The sequence below is a fragment of the Phalacrocorax aristotelis genome, chromosome 12, assembly GCF_949628215.1.
Source record: "Phalacrocorax aristotelis chromosome 12, bGulAri2.1, whole genome shotgun sequence".
NCBI classification, from domain to species: domain Eukaryota; kingdom Metazoa; phylum Chordata; class Aves; order Suliformes; family Phalacrocoracidae; genus Phalacrocorax; species Phalacrocorax aristotelis.
Genome location: NC_134287.1, coordinates 13,427,409 through 13,444,916, shown reverse-complemented (window position 1 = coordinate 13,444,916; position 17,508 = coordinate 13,427,409).

Here is a 17,508-nt window from a genome sequence, read left to right as displayed (position 1 = left end):
ATAGTAGGATGGTGAAAGGGTCAAGAGCTAGGAATGAACGAAATTGAGTATATATGTGTGTGCAAGGAATGGCAGCATGTCCTGTGCTTGGCACAGGCACAATGAGTGGAGGAGAGGCTTTGGATCTACACCCCCCCGCAACCAGCCCTACCCCACTGTGGCTCCGGCCCCCTGCATCAGTCCCTGTGCTGGGGACACTGGGCAGCACCACAGGACATGGCAGTGCCCCACACTGTCCCCCCTCATCCTCCTCCTACACCTGCTAAGGGAAAGAAGAGTTAAACCTCGGTATTTCCCCCCCTTTCCCCCCTCCCTTTCCTATTGCTGCTTGAATTTCTGGAGCTTTGTACATCTGGTTCAATTCATTCCCAACAATTCAGGTTCTCGTTTTTCCCCTCCCTTGGGGACACCTTTCCCGAGTCTTGCTGCGGAGCCTGACCCCGGTGCCAGTAGGATAGAGCCCCAGGAAGTCCCAACAGCCTCATCCCGACAGCGAATACCCAGCTGGGTTTTAAACACATTGCATCAGAGAGCAGTAGGTCACCACATTAATCAGGAACTCTGAAATCCTCCGAGACACCTTGTTGGGAGCAGTAACTGGGTTCTGGCTAGTCTTAAACATAATTTAAAATACTTTGGAGTTATTTTAAGGCTTTTCCTTTCTTTCAGCCCTATCTCTATGTTAATACTCTATTCCACTTCTCACTGCCGACTGCTCTAACAGACATATGATTTTGCTTCTCTGGCCTACTTTGTTGCAGACAAAGTTTTGACTATCCGAGTTCTTTTTTATTCCATTTTACATTTTTAATGCTATGTTGTAAAACGTCCTTCCTCTTGAGCAGTAATAAAAACCTCTTTTTCCCCCCTCCCCTCTTCAGATTTCTTTTATAACACATTCAGCATTTTCTGGGACATAATTAAAACATCAAACAGTTTTCCTGCTGGTTATGCTAAAATCTGAATGCTTGAGTCTGCTGGCATTATTGAAAATTAAAATGTACTGTTCTTGAGTGTATTTAGGATGCCCTTAAATAACTACCCAAAATGGTTTTGTTCTGCTTTATATACAGACTGGCACCATAATGCTAAAATACCTGCATTAAATAATGTCTTTAATTGGTAGCATGAGGATAGTTTTTAAAAGTATAAAATATGTATTTTTGTTCACTATTTTTCCTAGGCTAATGTGTCTAATTTTCCCATACAACCTTATCCCCAAGGAAAAATACAGACGGAAAGACCATTACCAATACATGAAGTTCAGTGGTTCTTCTCTTTAGATGTAATTGCTATCAAGGAGGCTGGCAGCAGGGTAATTTTAGTTCAAATGAGAACATAGCCTTAAAAAGGATAAATCAACCTTTGTAGGTCTGAAATTAGATCCCAGTGTGGGATTGTTCTAGCTAAGTGTACATCAGGTTCATAAAATATATTTGCCAGAATGAAAAGCCCCAAAAATCCAAGGGCAGCAGTGAGCGTGGGGCTGGAAGGGGAAGGTTTCATGCCCTGTGAGAAGACCTCCTTCCTGTTCCCTTTGCTAGTAAGAGCCTCAAATAACCTTTTTATTCAGGCAATGGGGGCTCAGTCCTGCTCCCATTCGAGGCAGCAGAAAGCCTCCCACAATACCAAAATACCTTTCTCAGGATGATTAATACCTTTAGTCCACATTCACAAAGGAGCTGGGAAGAGAAGAACCAGTTTCATTGGGAAGCTAGAAAGGGACGTCTTTACCAGAATCAGGCACCTAAATATCCCTGTGGCTCTGGGTCCATGGTCCCAATAACACTCACGGTTAGACAGCTGGGATAACAAAACCTACATGTCACCTTAAAACATCCTGCAAGTATTCTTGCAGTGGAATTAACTCTCAATAACATTTTTGTTTATTGCAGAGATTTCACTTTTCTGTGGTGGCCTTGAATATGGCGAGCAATTTAAAAAAGGTGAATGGCTGGTGCATAACACAGGATTTAGGTCACCCCTCTGCTTTGGACTGCGTGATGTTTCTCGGGCATTTTCTGAGTCCTGGTGCACACATGTGTTGGGCCAAATGGTGAGAGATGTATTCCCTATGTGTATGTGTGGGGGGGTCACATAAGCAGCTGTGAACCTGTGTCCCCCCTCTTCTGCCACAGTTCTGGGAGAGTGATAGTTCCCAACTTGGGTAAAGGAAAATCCCCTGTCCCAGGAAAAATCTAGAACAAAAGATTTTATTGGAAGTACAGCATAGAGGTCTCTGCATCCCACATCTGTCCTACCGTGTGAGATGTAAGATCATGCTCATGCTTAAATGTGACCTACCTAATTTTTGCTAAGGGCTCTGTTTTGGTCAATAAAGTGACTCCAGCTTCACAACTGTAAATTTTCAGCAAGACAGGGTTCTGTTTTCCACACTAAAGAGCATTTTTGTTAAAAGCAGATTATCCTAGCCAGCATCACTTATTCACCATGACTTCAAGAGCCAGCACCCCTGGGAAGCAGCAAGGGCCCCCACTGGTTGCAATGCCTTGCTGCTTCGGAGAAGATCCCTTGCCCTATGGTCCACACCATTGATGTCAAAGAATGAGTACTGAACAGGAAATGTCATAGAAGATCAATTTAAAAAAAAATCTTCACCATTCAGTTGCTTCTAGAGTGAACATGAATTTTACAGAAGCAAAATATAATTTCCCCAAACAGTTTATGATGCAATTTCTCAGACAGCCTCCAACAGCCATTCTGTGGATAGTGTTTCAAACGCCTTTCTCCTCAAGTTATTTGAATCTGAGAATCTGGGTACTGCATGTACATGAGCTATGTACAATCGACTTACATTGAGGTTTAATATTTCAATTCATTGTAGATACTTAGGCAAACGCTATCCCGTTCCCAAAAAGTCAGTTGACAGAAGTGTTCTTAGAAAAGTAAACAGGTGACTGAAAGTCAAAGGACATACGTGGCTCCTTTCCTGAAATACAGCCTAACAGTTCTAGCCACTTCTGTTTCTGAGGAGGAGGGTTTGGCTCAGGCTTTCCCACTCCTTTCTGCCTCCCACTACACATGGACAAACCATTTTCTTAAAGGTTAAAGAGAGTCTGCATAACCTCATATGTACAGCGTGTCTGCTCCTTGACCTCAGCTCTCAACATTGTACAAAGTGTTACTAGAGCGATAGAAATAATAATAACCTCCCCCAAAAGCAGAAGATTGCTGAACACATCTCTTAAGCCAAAGACTTCTGTCTCACTACAATATACTGAAGTAAAAACATATCCAGGAGTCGTCCCTGGAGTCTCAAATCATTCTCTCATCACACTGGGTTCAAAGACAATGCGAGTTGTGTAGTGTAGCTGAAAGTATCTGCATAAAGCAATTCCTCTATGATGTTGTTTTGTTTCTGGCTTGCTTTTACCTGGGCTATCTGAAGACATTGTTTGAGGCTAAGGAAAAAAATATGAATAATGTTTGGGCCTAGAGATCAAAAAATCAGGCTTATTTCCATAGTCGTTAGTAGCCAGTATCCCATGTGAATCTGTTCGTTTCTAAAGCTGCACTGAAATGCTGGGTGTATTAGGAAGGATTTCTTTTTATTTTTACTTTATTTTTCTAAGAGTTTGTTCTTGATTTTTGAAGATGCTGGAAGCTTTTTGATGTCACAAAACCAATCATAAGAGGGAAAACACAAATTTAAATGTGAGATAAAAGGGGCTTTGCATGCATGCATAACAAGAAATCCATTGAACAAAACAAATTACTTACCACCTCCACAATGGCTCTCTGCCTCCGAGGGATGGGCTGGTTCACAATGAGGAGGTGATGGTGATAAAGTCACTGTGATACTGTGATCAGAAAAGCTGAAGTAAGGAAAAAGAGTATACAGGGAAAAGTAAACTACAAAGAAGGGAGGGTGGAAAAAATGGCTCATCATTCCGCTGGGACTGTGAGTGACTTTCAGTATTCCCCAAAAAGTTTCACTTCAAACATAATGAGGCCAAAGAGGTCTCTTTCTTTGTGCCAGCCTGGCAGCCGATGGAGGAAGGCAGACAAAGGAGGATGGCTGAATTTTTCATTCAAATAACTCTGTTCCCGTTTGGATATGCATTGTCTGGGATCCCCATTGATGGCAATGAGGTGTGATTTTCCTGATTTGGAGGGCAAAAGCAATCTCTTGGATCTGAGTTTGTTTTTAAGAGGTTTGGTTTGGTTTGATTTTGTTTTCCATTTACAACTCTCCCCTTTTACCATTTTAAAGCCATGAATGATGAGTACTAAGGGTTGGAGAAAGGCCAAGAGAGAGATGTAGTTATAAATTTCCTTTACTGCTCTGTGTTTCAGTGTTTGAAAACCACTTCAGACTGGTTAGCAAGAAATACTCTTCCCTCCAGTCCCCCGCTTCCACCCCCAGACAGGGGCAGGTCACCCTGGACACAACCCTTTAGATGTTTTTTTAATGTTTATTCTGTTTCCCAGGGCAAAGCACTGATTTTTAGGAGCTGAAAGTCTAAGGATGCCTCAAAGGATACTGTGCCTACTACAGAATAAGAGTATTAAAGATACTTGATTTGTAGGACAGAAGTCATATCTTCATTTGACCAGCTGATCTTATCCAAAAAAAATTGAAGAATTTTCTGAGTACAAATCCTTACCTATGCAGGTCTTACACCTACGCTGTGCCAGGGCTGTTGTAACTGAAACCTTTCCCACCTCCCAGCAAGCATCACTCCAGCTGCACTGTAGGCATCTCACCTTCGGGATGTACTGGCTTCTGCAAGAACTCTCCATGCCCCGTTTCTACTGGGCTTCAAAACAAGACAGGAAAACCCACAAAGCACTTGGAAGAACTTTCTTTCCCAAGGACATAGAATATGGTCAGAGTGCCTGGAAATATTTAGGTTTTTTCCATTTTGGCTTTTTTGTGTTTGTTTCTTCCTTTTCCTCTCTTCTTCTATCATTCCCTATATTTCCTTGGTCACTGAAAAAGCAGAAGGTAGAAGAAGAGGAGAGAGAAAAGAGATGATCAAACAGAAAAATAAATGAAAGGTTGACTTGATTCTTCAGCAGTAAACAAAAATCTGAAACATTTCCCTGAAGAGTTGGTTGGCTTCTGTGGGTTTGTTTTGTTTTGTTTTTTTGTTTTTTAAATCATTGAGATATTTTTTTTCTACAATATTTTGAAATACGAGTTTCTTTTCTTTTTTTGCATGCATTCTTTCACTCTTTGGTATCCTTTTGCATGGGCAGACAATTTTCCTGCCTGCTGTTGAGCCATTGGCTAGGCCAAGCGCCTCTTTTGCTGTTTCATCACAGCAAACCCTTTCGTCACATTTTGATGGTCAGCAACCTCCAGCTTTCATATCTATCAAATCTCAGCTACATGTGAAAATGGTTGTTGTCAAAGGGTTTGCTCAGGAATCCTCTGCTGTCAGTAAAAACTAATCCATTGCTTTCAGCCATGTTTTGGGATCAGATCTGAGTTAATTTTGTGCACCACTGATCAATTCTTCCTCCAGCATGCTTACCATAAGACCATGCTTGCCATATGCTCACTGATTTATGCTATAGGAGTTATCGTTGGTTCTTGATATCAAAACCACTGTTCTGAAGTGTGTTGATTATCACATCAAATTGAAAATTATAAATTTGAACTAAATTTTACTTCAGAGGTTCCCACTGTATTTTTGGAGCTCTAATTTTACTGTCAGTCAGGAAGGAAAATATATCTCAACTACATAGAGACTACACAGAATGGGTAACAGTGCTGGAATAAGCCTGAAGGAGATTTAAGAAGCCTTCTGCTACTTCAAGTAAGCATCTCTCTGAAGAGCTGTTGCTTTTACCAGTAGTACTATGTCTTGAGGAGCTGAAGAGCATTTTCATCACTGAGAGGAGCTGCAGAGAGTTATAGAATAATCACCTGCAAATATGACAAAGCAAAGTCAGGATCCTAATATTGCAATTCGTTTCCTTTGATATATTATCTGTCATCTCCCCCTTCCAACACAACCTCTTTATATTGAGAGGGAGATGGCACACCACCTATTCCCTTGACTGTCGAGACAGCTATTTCTCTCCTCTTTCTCCCTTTCCCCCTCAGTCTTTCTTTCTCTCTCACATCTTTTTTCCTCCCTGGTTTCTTCTGGTTGTTTGTTCCATCTCTCCATGCCTCTTTTGCAGCTTTTTCAAAGGAGAAGGAAGAATCCTGTTTGCTTCAGCTTGACACAAAATATTGCAGCAGAGAGACAGCCTGTGATGAGGACTTTGGCCACATGGCCCACAACCAAGTGAGGGTGTCCCACATGCTCCTTTAGGTATGGCCAGGCTTTATTTTAAGCAAATCTTCAGACTCTGCTCATTTCATTTTCAAAGAGCCTGGACGGGCCTTTGGGGAACTCTGAAGTCCAGGGGAGGAGAAAGCTCGCATTCATGCTGCCCGCTGTGCAGGGAGAACAGGCCTGGCTGTGGACGGGTCTGCACGCCTCTGTTTGCCACCCGGTTGCCCTTGGGAGATACAGGGTATGAGATCTACATGGTGCAAAAGAGCCCAGACCTGAGTGATAATATTTATACAACCAGGCTTTCCATTACCGTGGGCTTCTTTGTCACTAGCTCTCGTTGACTAGCAGAGGCTAAAAAAACCTTAGTTACAATTCATTTAATATTTAAATGTCTTCTCAGACTTTACCACATAAAGACTACCTATGGTTTCAAGTGTGATTCACACAGCATATCTGGCCCTTAAATTTAAATTGGCTTAAAACTTTGATAGAAACTCTGAAGGCTACAAAACCATGGTTTATTTATATGTCTTATAATCCCTGTGAAATCCTAGGAGTGGAGTCACCCAAATGAGAAGTCACAGTGTTTTGGTTCTTGTCTAACCAAGGCTCATTGATTTTTAAGCGCATAAATTCAGAAACTCTAAAGACCCAGCCAAAGACAATACAGCAAGCAGTGCAGTTCAGAGACCCCCCCGGGGAGGAGATGTGGTTGTAAACACTTGAAAATGTTTAAATCCAATGAATGCTCTAGTTATATTTGGTAGGTCTGACAGGACAAGCAGTCCTAACTATCTGAAACGTTGGACAGAATGGAAGGAAAGGCTTGCCAAAGATAATGAAAGCCTCACAGCCCTTTTCACATCTGCTTTGCCAGGATGTGGAGTTATCATGGTCTCAGTCCTCCTAGAGGTGTTCTGGGCAGCTCTGATCCAAGGGACACAGCAGATGTCCTTTGCATTGCAGGTTCACCTGGCAGGAGCCTTACACGCCACATGAGGAGTGAGGAAGACCTTCACGGGGAGCAGAAGCATGATGCTCTCATGCTGGGCCACAGCGCAGCTTGGACAGCAAAGCCCTTTGCACAGTGTCTGACATGCTTGGCCACTTCTAAAAGGCGCTTGGAGCCGCACATCACAGACAGGTTTAAATCAGGGGAATTCTGCAAGCGAAGCAAGACGTGGTCTGGGCTCGTCCGTGCCACGGGAGGCATCCTGCCCCTGCGTCGTCTCTCCTGCAGTGAGTGGTGCCGGGCTTCAGGCCCTCGTCTCCCAGCAGTAGTGTTATGTGGGGCAGGTATGAAGTCCTCCCAGACAAGAAAATGGAAATCTATCTGTGCAGGAAAATAATGGAGACTTCAAAAAATACCTCAATTCAAGAAGCATCAAAATTCCTCCGTAAAAAAAGGTGCAGAACAGGCAGCAGATAATGTCCAAAGGAATGCTGAAAATAAGGGGACTCTGGTTCAAAATCAGGACTCTGGGGTTTGTAAGCAACATACATGAGCAGCAAAGAGACTAAAGAGGTTAGAGGATAGATGAGTAAGGAGAACAAGAACGTTCACAAAAATATCAGGGGAGATGAAGTACTAGCGAGAAGTTGAATCTTCAGTGAACCAAGAGACTCAACTCTTTTGAAATCTGACTTTAAATAAATACATAATCACAAAGTTTGAACAACTAGAAAACACTGGAGAAAAATAAACTTGTAAAAATAAAGATAATGACAAAGAATGGGTAAGGGAATATAGAGAAAATATGAATATAAACAAATCAGCTTTCCAGATTGCATACATCCCAGAACACTTAGGGAACTGAATAACAAATTCATTGTACCACCAATTATTTTTTGACAAATCATGGGAGATTCCCAGGGCCTGGAGCAAAACAAATATTGTACAGATTTTTCAGAGAAGAACTGAAGCATGTTCCTGATAATTACCACCTCATACATCAGTTTTCTCTCCCTGGTAGTATAATAGCACAAATGATTTCCTGAGACCTATGGGGCTGACTTGCTCATTACCCCCAGATGATCCAGTATAGTCCAACACAGCAGTGGTGCTGGGCTGACTGACAGCTACAGTCCCAACCAGGGGAAAGCAGAACGACTCGCTTGGCTGTGATGTATCCAGCAGCATTTCTGGATCCCACATTGCAGCCCTGTGCAGAAAACACACAAGATGATGCTCAATAAACTCATTTCCAAACTATAAATTGTACTAGTGCTTTGCCTAAGCTAATTAGTCCTGATACTAGTTTACCTGATCGAAAATTCAGTGGTGCTGTGGAAAGCACGTGTTTACATCCGTGAAGAGCCTGTGAGGAAATACTCCCAGCTCAGCCGCACGCTGTAGGGACAACCCACCCATGTCGCTCGGATCCCACATTCCTAGAAATGCATCGGGAAGGAATTCAGAGAAAATGAAAAGATTTACAGATGGCCTAAAGAAATAGCACATTATTAATATAAGGGGAAAAATGGAGAGACAATGAATAATCAGGCACTGCTGCAGTCAGGCTAATGCTCGTAGCTGTTTGTCCAGCTTCTGGGAAAGGGCTAAGGCAAAATTCCTTTCCTTAATTTCTTGTTCCCACCCAAAGCCTGCTGGTTTTGACTTTGTGCAGGACATATACATTTAATCTATAATCATTATTTGTAGATACTTTTTAGGGCCAGGAGGGACTGTTAGATCGTCAGTTCTGGCCTCGTCCATAACACATGCCATAGAATTTAATCCAAAAAGGTAATGAACTATTCACCTCAGTTGTGGTGGTGGATGAGGGCTGAACCTGTGACTGACTGATTCTGTGGCTTTTTGGAGGATTGGTGATGAATTTTGACATTTCTTCATACAGATTCTGCAAAGCACCGTCGCATGGAAAATCCCATACAATAAACAATTCTCTTTTCAAAAAAACTCACTACTTGGAGAAAGAGAAAAGGCATGGTGTGGGGCTGTGGAAGTCCACAGTATAAATGGAAAAAATTTAGAGATTATCAGCTTTTTCCAAATTTCATATCAAGCTCTTTATTCTTGCCCTCTTCCTAGTTAACTTTTGTCAAAATAACCAGACACAAGCATCAGGGAAACTAAATGATAGTTTAGTCTCCAAAAGAGGGGAAAAAAAAGGTACTGAAATGTGTTTCTATAGTACACTTTATAAATCCATTCAGTGTGGCCTAATGTAAGGCAGGCTTTAACAAATATTTTTGCTCCACTTGGTTCCAGGATAAAATTGTAGAAGTTACTGAAAGGTGAAAAACCCCCTCAATCTATTCAACTTAAAAAAAAAAAAAAAAAAAGAGACATTTAAGGGGGGTCTAACTGAAGTATACAAAAATCTTAGCTGAATGGATAATATCAATGCATGTTACTACTTTTGATACTGCACAGATGACAGGATCGGGGGCATAAATGGAAGTTCAAAAAACAAATTCAGAGGAGACATAAGGAAGTGCTTTGTCACTCAAAGAATAATAAATGTTTGGAATGGCCTACTGGGCAAGGTTGTTGAGGCAAAGACAGTGGGCTCGTTCAAGAAGCAATTAGATGCTATCCTGGGGGAAACGCTGTATTACAAGAGACAAGCATCAATGTGTTGAATGGCCTTTTCTCATTCCTAACATTTTCTATGTTCTTTTCTCCAGCTTGTACTCTTAAGGGTCTGCAGCCTCAGTGTATGATATCAAAACTGAAATCAGGCCCAGCAGTGTTCTCCACTAAACTGGGCCAAGAAACATAATAAAGATTTGGCCTTGCTATAAAAATGTGCCGCGCTGTACTGCTACCCTGCTTATTCCATGCTGGCTTCTGGGCTTCTAATAAAGGAACAGGCGTTGGGCAAAGCACCCAGGGTTCAAAGATTTGTTTCACACCTTGTGTCGAGTCCAGAGCGTACTTTCAAGAAACTGGGGCACCCTGCCCTTCAGGTGGGAGCACTTCAGAGGTGGGCCAGGACAATTCCAGCACTCACAGGGCCCCTTGGATCCTTCACAACTAAACTCAGTATTCAAATGTGGCTTTATTAGTAGTTATTAATATTTTTTGAGAATTGCTCTGTCCCTTTCAGTTACCTATCCATTCTAATGTTCTTTCTTCTCCCTCCAAGCACAGTGCCAATCCTTTCTTCCCTCTTTCCCCCTTTGCGTACATCAAAAGGGAAGTGAAGCTTGTATTTGTTCTTTGGTGTACGTGAGGGCACCCACAGGATGAGTAAGTCTTTAGAAGGTTAGATAACATACCCTGCGTTGTGCCCAAATGGGTGCACAACTCTCAGAGCAATCAGCCGAAACGGTGCAATTGCTCCCCCCGACCTTCCGGGAAAATTGTAGCTCCCTTCATGCTGAGGTCCCCACAGCTGTCCCAGCGCTGGTTGCCACACACCCGCGTGCTCCTGCGGCAGCAAAGAGGGACCCACAGAGGGTCCTGCTGGAGATGCCCCATTTGGGAGGTATCAGGTTCAGCTGTTGAGGAACACAGAGCTCCTGGAGCCCAGCCGAGCAAGCTGAAGTACACTCAGAAGAGAGCGGTGATTCAAGATACATCTTAGATTAGCTGGTGTATTGCATTCATCTGATTTATGGGTTACGGAGGAAGCTGCGGGGGCTCTCTGTAGCAGGCTGCATTGAGGCACTACAGTGAAGATGGTCTCTCCTCTCCTATAACTTACTGGGTATCCTACAAGAGGTAGTAGGCAGACACACGTAGACAGCGAGGAAGTCCTTGAGGACATTCTTTTTACTATACACACAGGACTGTGTAACTCTTATCAAATATTTCATAGGCAGCTCAGCAAGGGAGGATTTTAGGGAAATATTTAAAGAACGCTGCATTTGTAGCTGTGCAATTTTGTATGGAAAATCTCCACTAAACATAAGGGGCTGTGTAAGAGAAAGTATTATACTTGCTGGGGGGAGCAGGGGGGGAAATGTATGCATGTGCAAGAAATGCTCGGCTAAGAAAGCAGTTTAAGAGCAGGAGGTGAGGGATGGCAGCCTCTCCCTCCCCAGCCAGGCTGAAGAAAGAAAAAGGCACCTTAAGCTGCCACCCCTGCCCAGGAGCTAAGGCAGCCCCTAATTCAGGGCCATGCAAACAGAAGTTAAATTAATATAAATTGCTGAAAGTCTCACACAGTCTGTCCTTTCTTCCCCTAACTCTTCTGTGAGTTTTTTTTTTTAATTTTATTATATTATTATTTTTTACTGGTGAGGGATTCTTATTATTATGGTTCTAACCTTCATTACAGTGGCTTTGTGCCCCAGCACTCCAGGGGAAATGCATATTCAGAATAGCTTTGCAAGTGCTGCCGAAGCCATTTGATGTCTGCACCACTAGCTAAATTATTTGCTAACAAACTTTGAGACTTTTTGCCCTTCCAAAGGAACCATTTCACATGTGGTTTTTGGCTTCCTCTGCAGTGGCCCAGCAATATTATTTTATCCCAGCAAAGAGCATATTATTGTTTAATATCACTGCTATATTCCAGTATGTTTCCCAAGATGATAAATGTTGGCACAGAAAAGAGGCAACTTTTTCAAACAATAAGTAATAAATTGTGGAAGGCTGAGGTAAATATTTTTCCATGTCCCCAAACAACTCTGAGTACATTCCTGAGGAGTGTATTGACAGCAAAATGTTTGAGAACAAGAAAATTTGTTGGATCAGGTTGTGGTTGTTGTCCAACCCATAAAATATCAAGAAAATTCCTAGCTCTTTCTACCGTCTGTTCCACTGTGTACTTCTGGGTGCAGCTTTAAGTAAAGCATTCAAAAATGTCTACTATAGCAAGGATGAATACAAATGAGTTAGTGTGAGAAGATAAACTGCATTGTTCCAAGGCTTTAGAAAAAAAAATCCTGAAACACAAAGTTTGTCAGATACATCCAGATATCTTGGCAATGAATTATTCAAATACCTGGATTCACTGTGCCAGTGAGATCTGCAGAACTATGGGCACCCATTCCTGCCTGGTGGCATACAACCCACCCACGTGAGGTCAAGATACGTTGCACACAGGTTACTGAGCACTGAGCATGTGCAGTGAGCTGCTGTGAACAGGTCACAGATAACAAATGTCAGAAATTAAGTACTAAATATGCCACTTTAAGATTATATCTGAAAACCACCCCTGCTGGAAGGCAAGCTACAAAGAGAAAAGGGTGACCGAAATCAAAATATTATCATCTGGTGTAACATTTACCTGCAGGTAATGCCACTGCAACCATCTTTGTGTGTACGCCTCCAACACCAAACATATAACTGTCTCTACTCCTGTACATCCCTTTGAACCCCATCCATACAGATCCTGCCCTAAGGCTGGCACATTCACCCAGGAGGAGCACTCACTTGACCCACCAGGAGCCAGAGGAAAAAGGGCTAGTGACTGGGAGCTAAGCTGCAGGTACCTGGCCCCAGTCGCATGAAAACGTGCACCTCAGCATATATAGAAAAGGCTACTTGATGATAATTTTTGCACTGATTTCAAAGGATTTTTACAATTTTAAAATGCCAAATATGGACATATTAAACATCCATCTGGGCTGCTATCTGCCTGTTTAAATGGAAACTACTAATCCTCTAGCGCTATAAGGGGAAGACATACTCAGTATACATACTCTGTACTTAAGACATAAATAATAAATGCAATTTAAACTGAAATTTGAGCAGACTTTCCATTAAGTAACAGATCACTGTTGGATGGTCATGGTTTTTTATATCTGGCAGAGGGCTGTATCTCAGATATGAAGACATCATGTAGAGATGGGATATTTTGTACGAACATTAATAATGATGTTCCTACATTGCTCATGCTGTGGAAATGCTTCCTATTCATCTCATTATCTTCTGGTCCCACAATGGCAGCATGATGAGTGCAGAGAAATGAGTGAGAAGCCTTCTATGTCTTTGTGTGGTGGGTATAAAATGGTTGCAAACCAGATGAATGCTTAAATACATTATCTCTTTGACATGTTGCACTACCCTTCTGGAAAGACCCCATATATTTAATATCAAAAGGGCAGAGACCACTTACCATGGGAGAAAAAGAGAATGACAGCTTTGTCCTTGTCTCTGTATCCTGGGAAGCAGATGATAGAGGGCCAAGATGGTTTCCCTTACGCCTTGAAAGGGGCTGATGAGAGCCCAGAAGAACCTAGATAGAAGTGAGAGTCATTCACTTATATAAGTCCTACAGATCTGCTCTAAATCTCTCTTCCGAGTCGCCTCCTCCAGGGTTAAAAAGATGGCACAGCAGAGTGTGCCAGAGAGAGGTTCTTCTAAGTTATTGTTGTGTACGTTTCAGTAGTCATTGCTGTCTTCATAACCCTCATTTCAATATAAATCACTTCTGTTTTCACATTTTCTCCTGGACTAGCTCCGCATCCCAAGGACTATTCCCATGAGTAGCTGTTGAATTTGGCCCTCCAGCTCTTCTCTAATGACCTTTCACAACATTGGTAAAGGCCTCAGCTCTCACTGAAAGCATCAAAGGGCCTATTCTCATCTTTCATGGAATCTAATAAGAATGGTGGGGGTGTATATTCACAAAGCTGGCACTGCTTCTCTGCACGTCCTTGGGCAACTCTTTTAAAAGCTGCAGGAGTCTCCATGTGGGGGAATGAGAATAGTGACACTGACCTGCCAGCCATGAAGGTTACAACACAGAATCTCTTAAAAGTGTTGAAGCAGGCAAAGCACTTTACAGGAAAATAAGAGGTACACACATTCATGGAGAGGAGAGTAATGTGCCTAGAGGTGGTTTAGCTGCCACCCCAGCCTGTAGCCCCAAAAGACAGATGATGACAAGACTAAAAGCATGAATATCCCAAGCTTCACTTATCTAATTTACATCAGTGGACAACTCCTTGTACTGACTAATCCCTGGAACAGGCCCCCTTCCCACATGGTATTAACAGAACTATAAATATTTAATTTGAAATATAAGATACTAATAAGGATCTTAAATAAAAGAAGATTGTGATAGATTGGCAGGCTGCCATGCTCATCTCCACGTTGTACAGTGCTTCCTTCTTGTCTTGAACTGCTAGATGACATCCTTCCAGTGGAATTAATTAGCCTCTTTCTTGCCCCATGCTATTTCTGGTGTAATTATCTTGCAGTTTGGCCAGCAGTGGACGATGCTCTTCCTGTCACTGCTCTTTTGCTCTCAGTGTTCTCTGTTGGTGCAGGGTGTTTTCTAAATTGAGTTCCATTTTCCTCTTAGAAGTTCCTGACAAATATTTTGTGGCATTTTCTGCAGAAAGAACCATTTAAAGCCCAATGCAAAGTGAGACGTGATCAAGATCCAATGGCTTCAACAGCTGATAGATCAGATTTTCACACCTGCCACGTGCTCCAGCAGTCACAGGACAGAAACGTGCATTGGAAATTGCACAAGTGAGGAAGAAGAGGTGACAAGACTGATTGGAAAAAAAGGAAAGGAGTTTCTATTTTCTCAGGAAACTACAGCTTCATCTCAGCTTACTGAAATATCTCCATTGATTTCATGGCTTTTCCTTTGAAGATATGTCAGATATTAGATCTATCCAGTGAAGTACGTTCCCTTGTAATTACCAAATTAACAAAGTGCAAAAAGTTACACAAGAGATGAAATGCATTTTAGAATTAGCCAATGGGTTTTTTGGTTAATGTTTACACTTCTTTACATATACTGATTGACTTTCCCATTACAGTGTTTTAAACTGCTAAGAGAAACTTAAAAATTGAGGAAGAGGAACCTTTGTGGAGTGAAGGAGGGAAGGACAAGGAAAGTTCAGCTCAAAAGACAACCCTTTTTCCTGGTAAGCAGAATGGGTAAAAGGGTGATGCATTGAGAAAGTATGGAAGGCATTCCTGAAAAGTTTCACAGACATGGAAGTGCATAATGTCAGGTTAAAGCAAACCCAAACCCATCCCAAAACCCTAATTTCGATCTTTTTCTGTTCCCGGGAATCTTTCAGAATTCGCTCTTTGTGACAGCTGGTACCTGATTTTTACCATACCGTGACATATTGCCTAGTTTGCATGCCCAGCCAGTGCCTTCTCATATGGCCTGTCAGAGCTGTTTAGTCTGTGTCAGGGAGCCAAGTATTAGCAAAGCTGGAGAACATTCTCCTAGATCAAGAGAATATTCCTGTGCTACGAGCCAGGCTACACTTGAGACCAGCCACGGACACATACTGCACTCGGCAGTGGTATTTATAGGATTGTTAACAGTCGAAGAGATGTGAGGCACAGCCCTGTAACATTATTTCCTTTGCCTTCAAAAAGCGCTTCTCTGAAGTGCCCGGAGACATCCTGTCTTAGGGGTTATTCCCAGTTAAGATAAACTGAGTGAAAATGTGTGACTACTGTCAAAAGAAGAATAATGTTAGTGCTTACAAAAGCTCCCCTTCAGATATGAACACCACACCGTTATGCATAACCTCTGTGTTTGATTCCTCTGTCATATTTTCTCACACTGGAGATGGTCCCAAAGCAAACCTCTGAGCGCAAGCACAGAACATGATTAAGAATCAAAGCCTAGAACACCAGAACATATGTTTGGCTTCTTGCTTGTATCTTTATAGGGGTCCAGCCAAAAGCCTCAGTGCAAACACCCTTGAATATTTGTATGTTTTGCACAATAGGCCAAAATATTTATGCTTAATACTATTAACCTCTTGCTGACTAAACCTTTGATGTAAATCTAGTACAAGAGAACATTACTCCATACTACTGAATCCCTGAGGTGGGTTCCCATAATGTTCAGGCCCTTAGAAAAAACCCTGGGGTGCAGTGTTATGGACCCACAATGCTTAATTCAAGACTAGATGCAGTGGTTTCCATTGGAAGCTGGTGGCCTGTGGTTAAGACAAGAGTAAAAGCCACATTTCTCATATTAATCTGGTTTAATCCTAGCAGTAATAAAATTGGTTAGCATGTGAGATAATTACCTTAGCAAAGAGAAAACGTCTTCAGTATGACCAACGATCTATGCATTTATCTCTCGAATCTAGAATGTACCTATAGTCCTTTTGAGAGAAAAGTCAAACTTACCTGCAAATGCCACAGCTGGAGGGCTGACATTACCAGATACCTCCAACAATCTGGACTTTGCCTCCATCCTTCTTATGTCCTTGTGGGACTCTTAGAATTCCATTGAAGGTTTCTGCTCTCCCAGTCCTGCAGCTTTCTTAGACATGACTCAGCAGTCTGTTGACATCCCATACAGGTCAAGACAAAGTATCAAACAAGTGATTTTTGCCATGAATCAAGTTTTTAGTTTTTGCCCAGGCTTAGGTGTTCACAGCCTTTTCCTCCTTGAGATTGTTTCTGACAATCTCACTAAGTGAATTAACGAATATCACACTTCTAGAGATATTTTTACACCACTCATGTAAGACTAGAAACTACCTAAACTACTACAAAGTATCTGAAATCCATCCTGGCTACTACCTCGTGGATATGATACAGGCGATACCTTAGCATGTTTTCCTTGCACACCCAAAATCCCAATGAAAATAAAATTAGTTAAGACAGAAAAGATGGAATGAAAAAATGCACTTAAATGTTACTCCAGAAAATTTCAGCATGGAACACCTTAATCATGTTCATTAATCAAATCCCAAATAAAATCAGCTGTCTTCTAAAGTGAGAACAGAGAAAAATTAGGACAACATATATCTGTGAAAAAAGTTAGACTTTTTTTATTCCTGGAGAACTCAACTAAAAGCTCCCTCCATTCAGGCACCTGGGTTTCGTTTCATAATAGCTTCGGTCCATTGTTCCTTATTATCAGAGCTGACTATGTTCAAGCTAAGGCAGATCTTGTTCCTAAATTTATGTCTCTGCGTGTGAGCACTACAATATGTGTTTTGTATGCTTTTTCCTGAAAGCCTAATATAGTGATACCTGTGACACGGCTTGGACTCCCCCTTTCATGTATATTACCAACTCGAACTGCAACCTGCTGGTAGATTTTTCTTAAACTCTAAAATGAGGGTCTAACCTTCTCTTCTTTTTCTTTTTCTTCTCTGTTACCTATAATCTTGATTTGACTCACACAAAAGTGACACAGTGGGAAATCCACTCAAGAAGACTTTGACAACTAACAATGGAAACCTACCTACACGAAAGTTGACTGGTGGCATTTATAGTGAAAAAATGTATTCAAGTTTAAAGATGTCATCTGTGTTAACTGATCCGTGTTGGTTTTGTGTGTTTTTGTCAAAAGAAATGTGCTGCGGAGTCACCTCTGTTAGGGTAAAG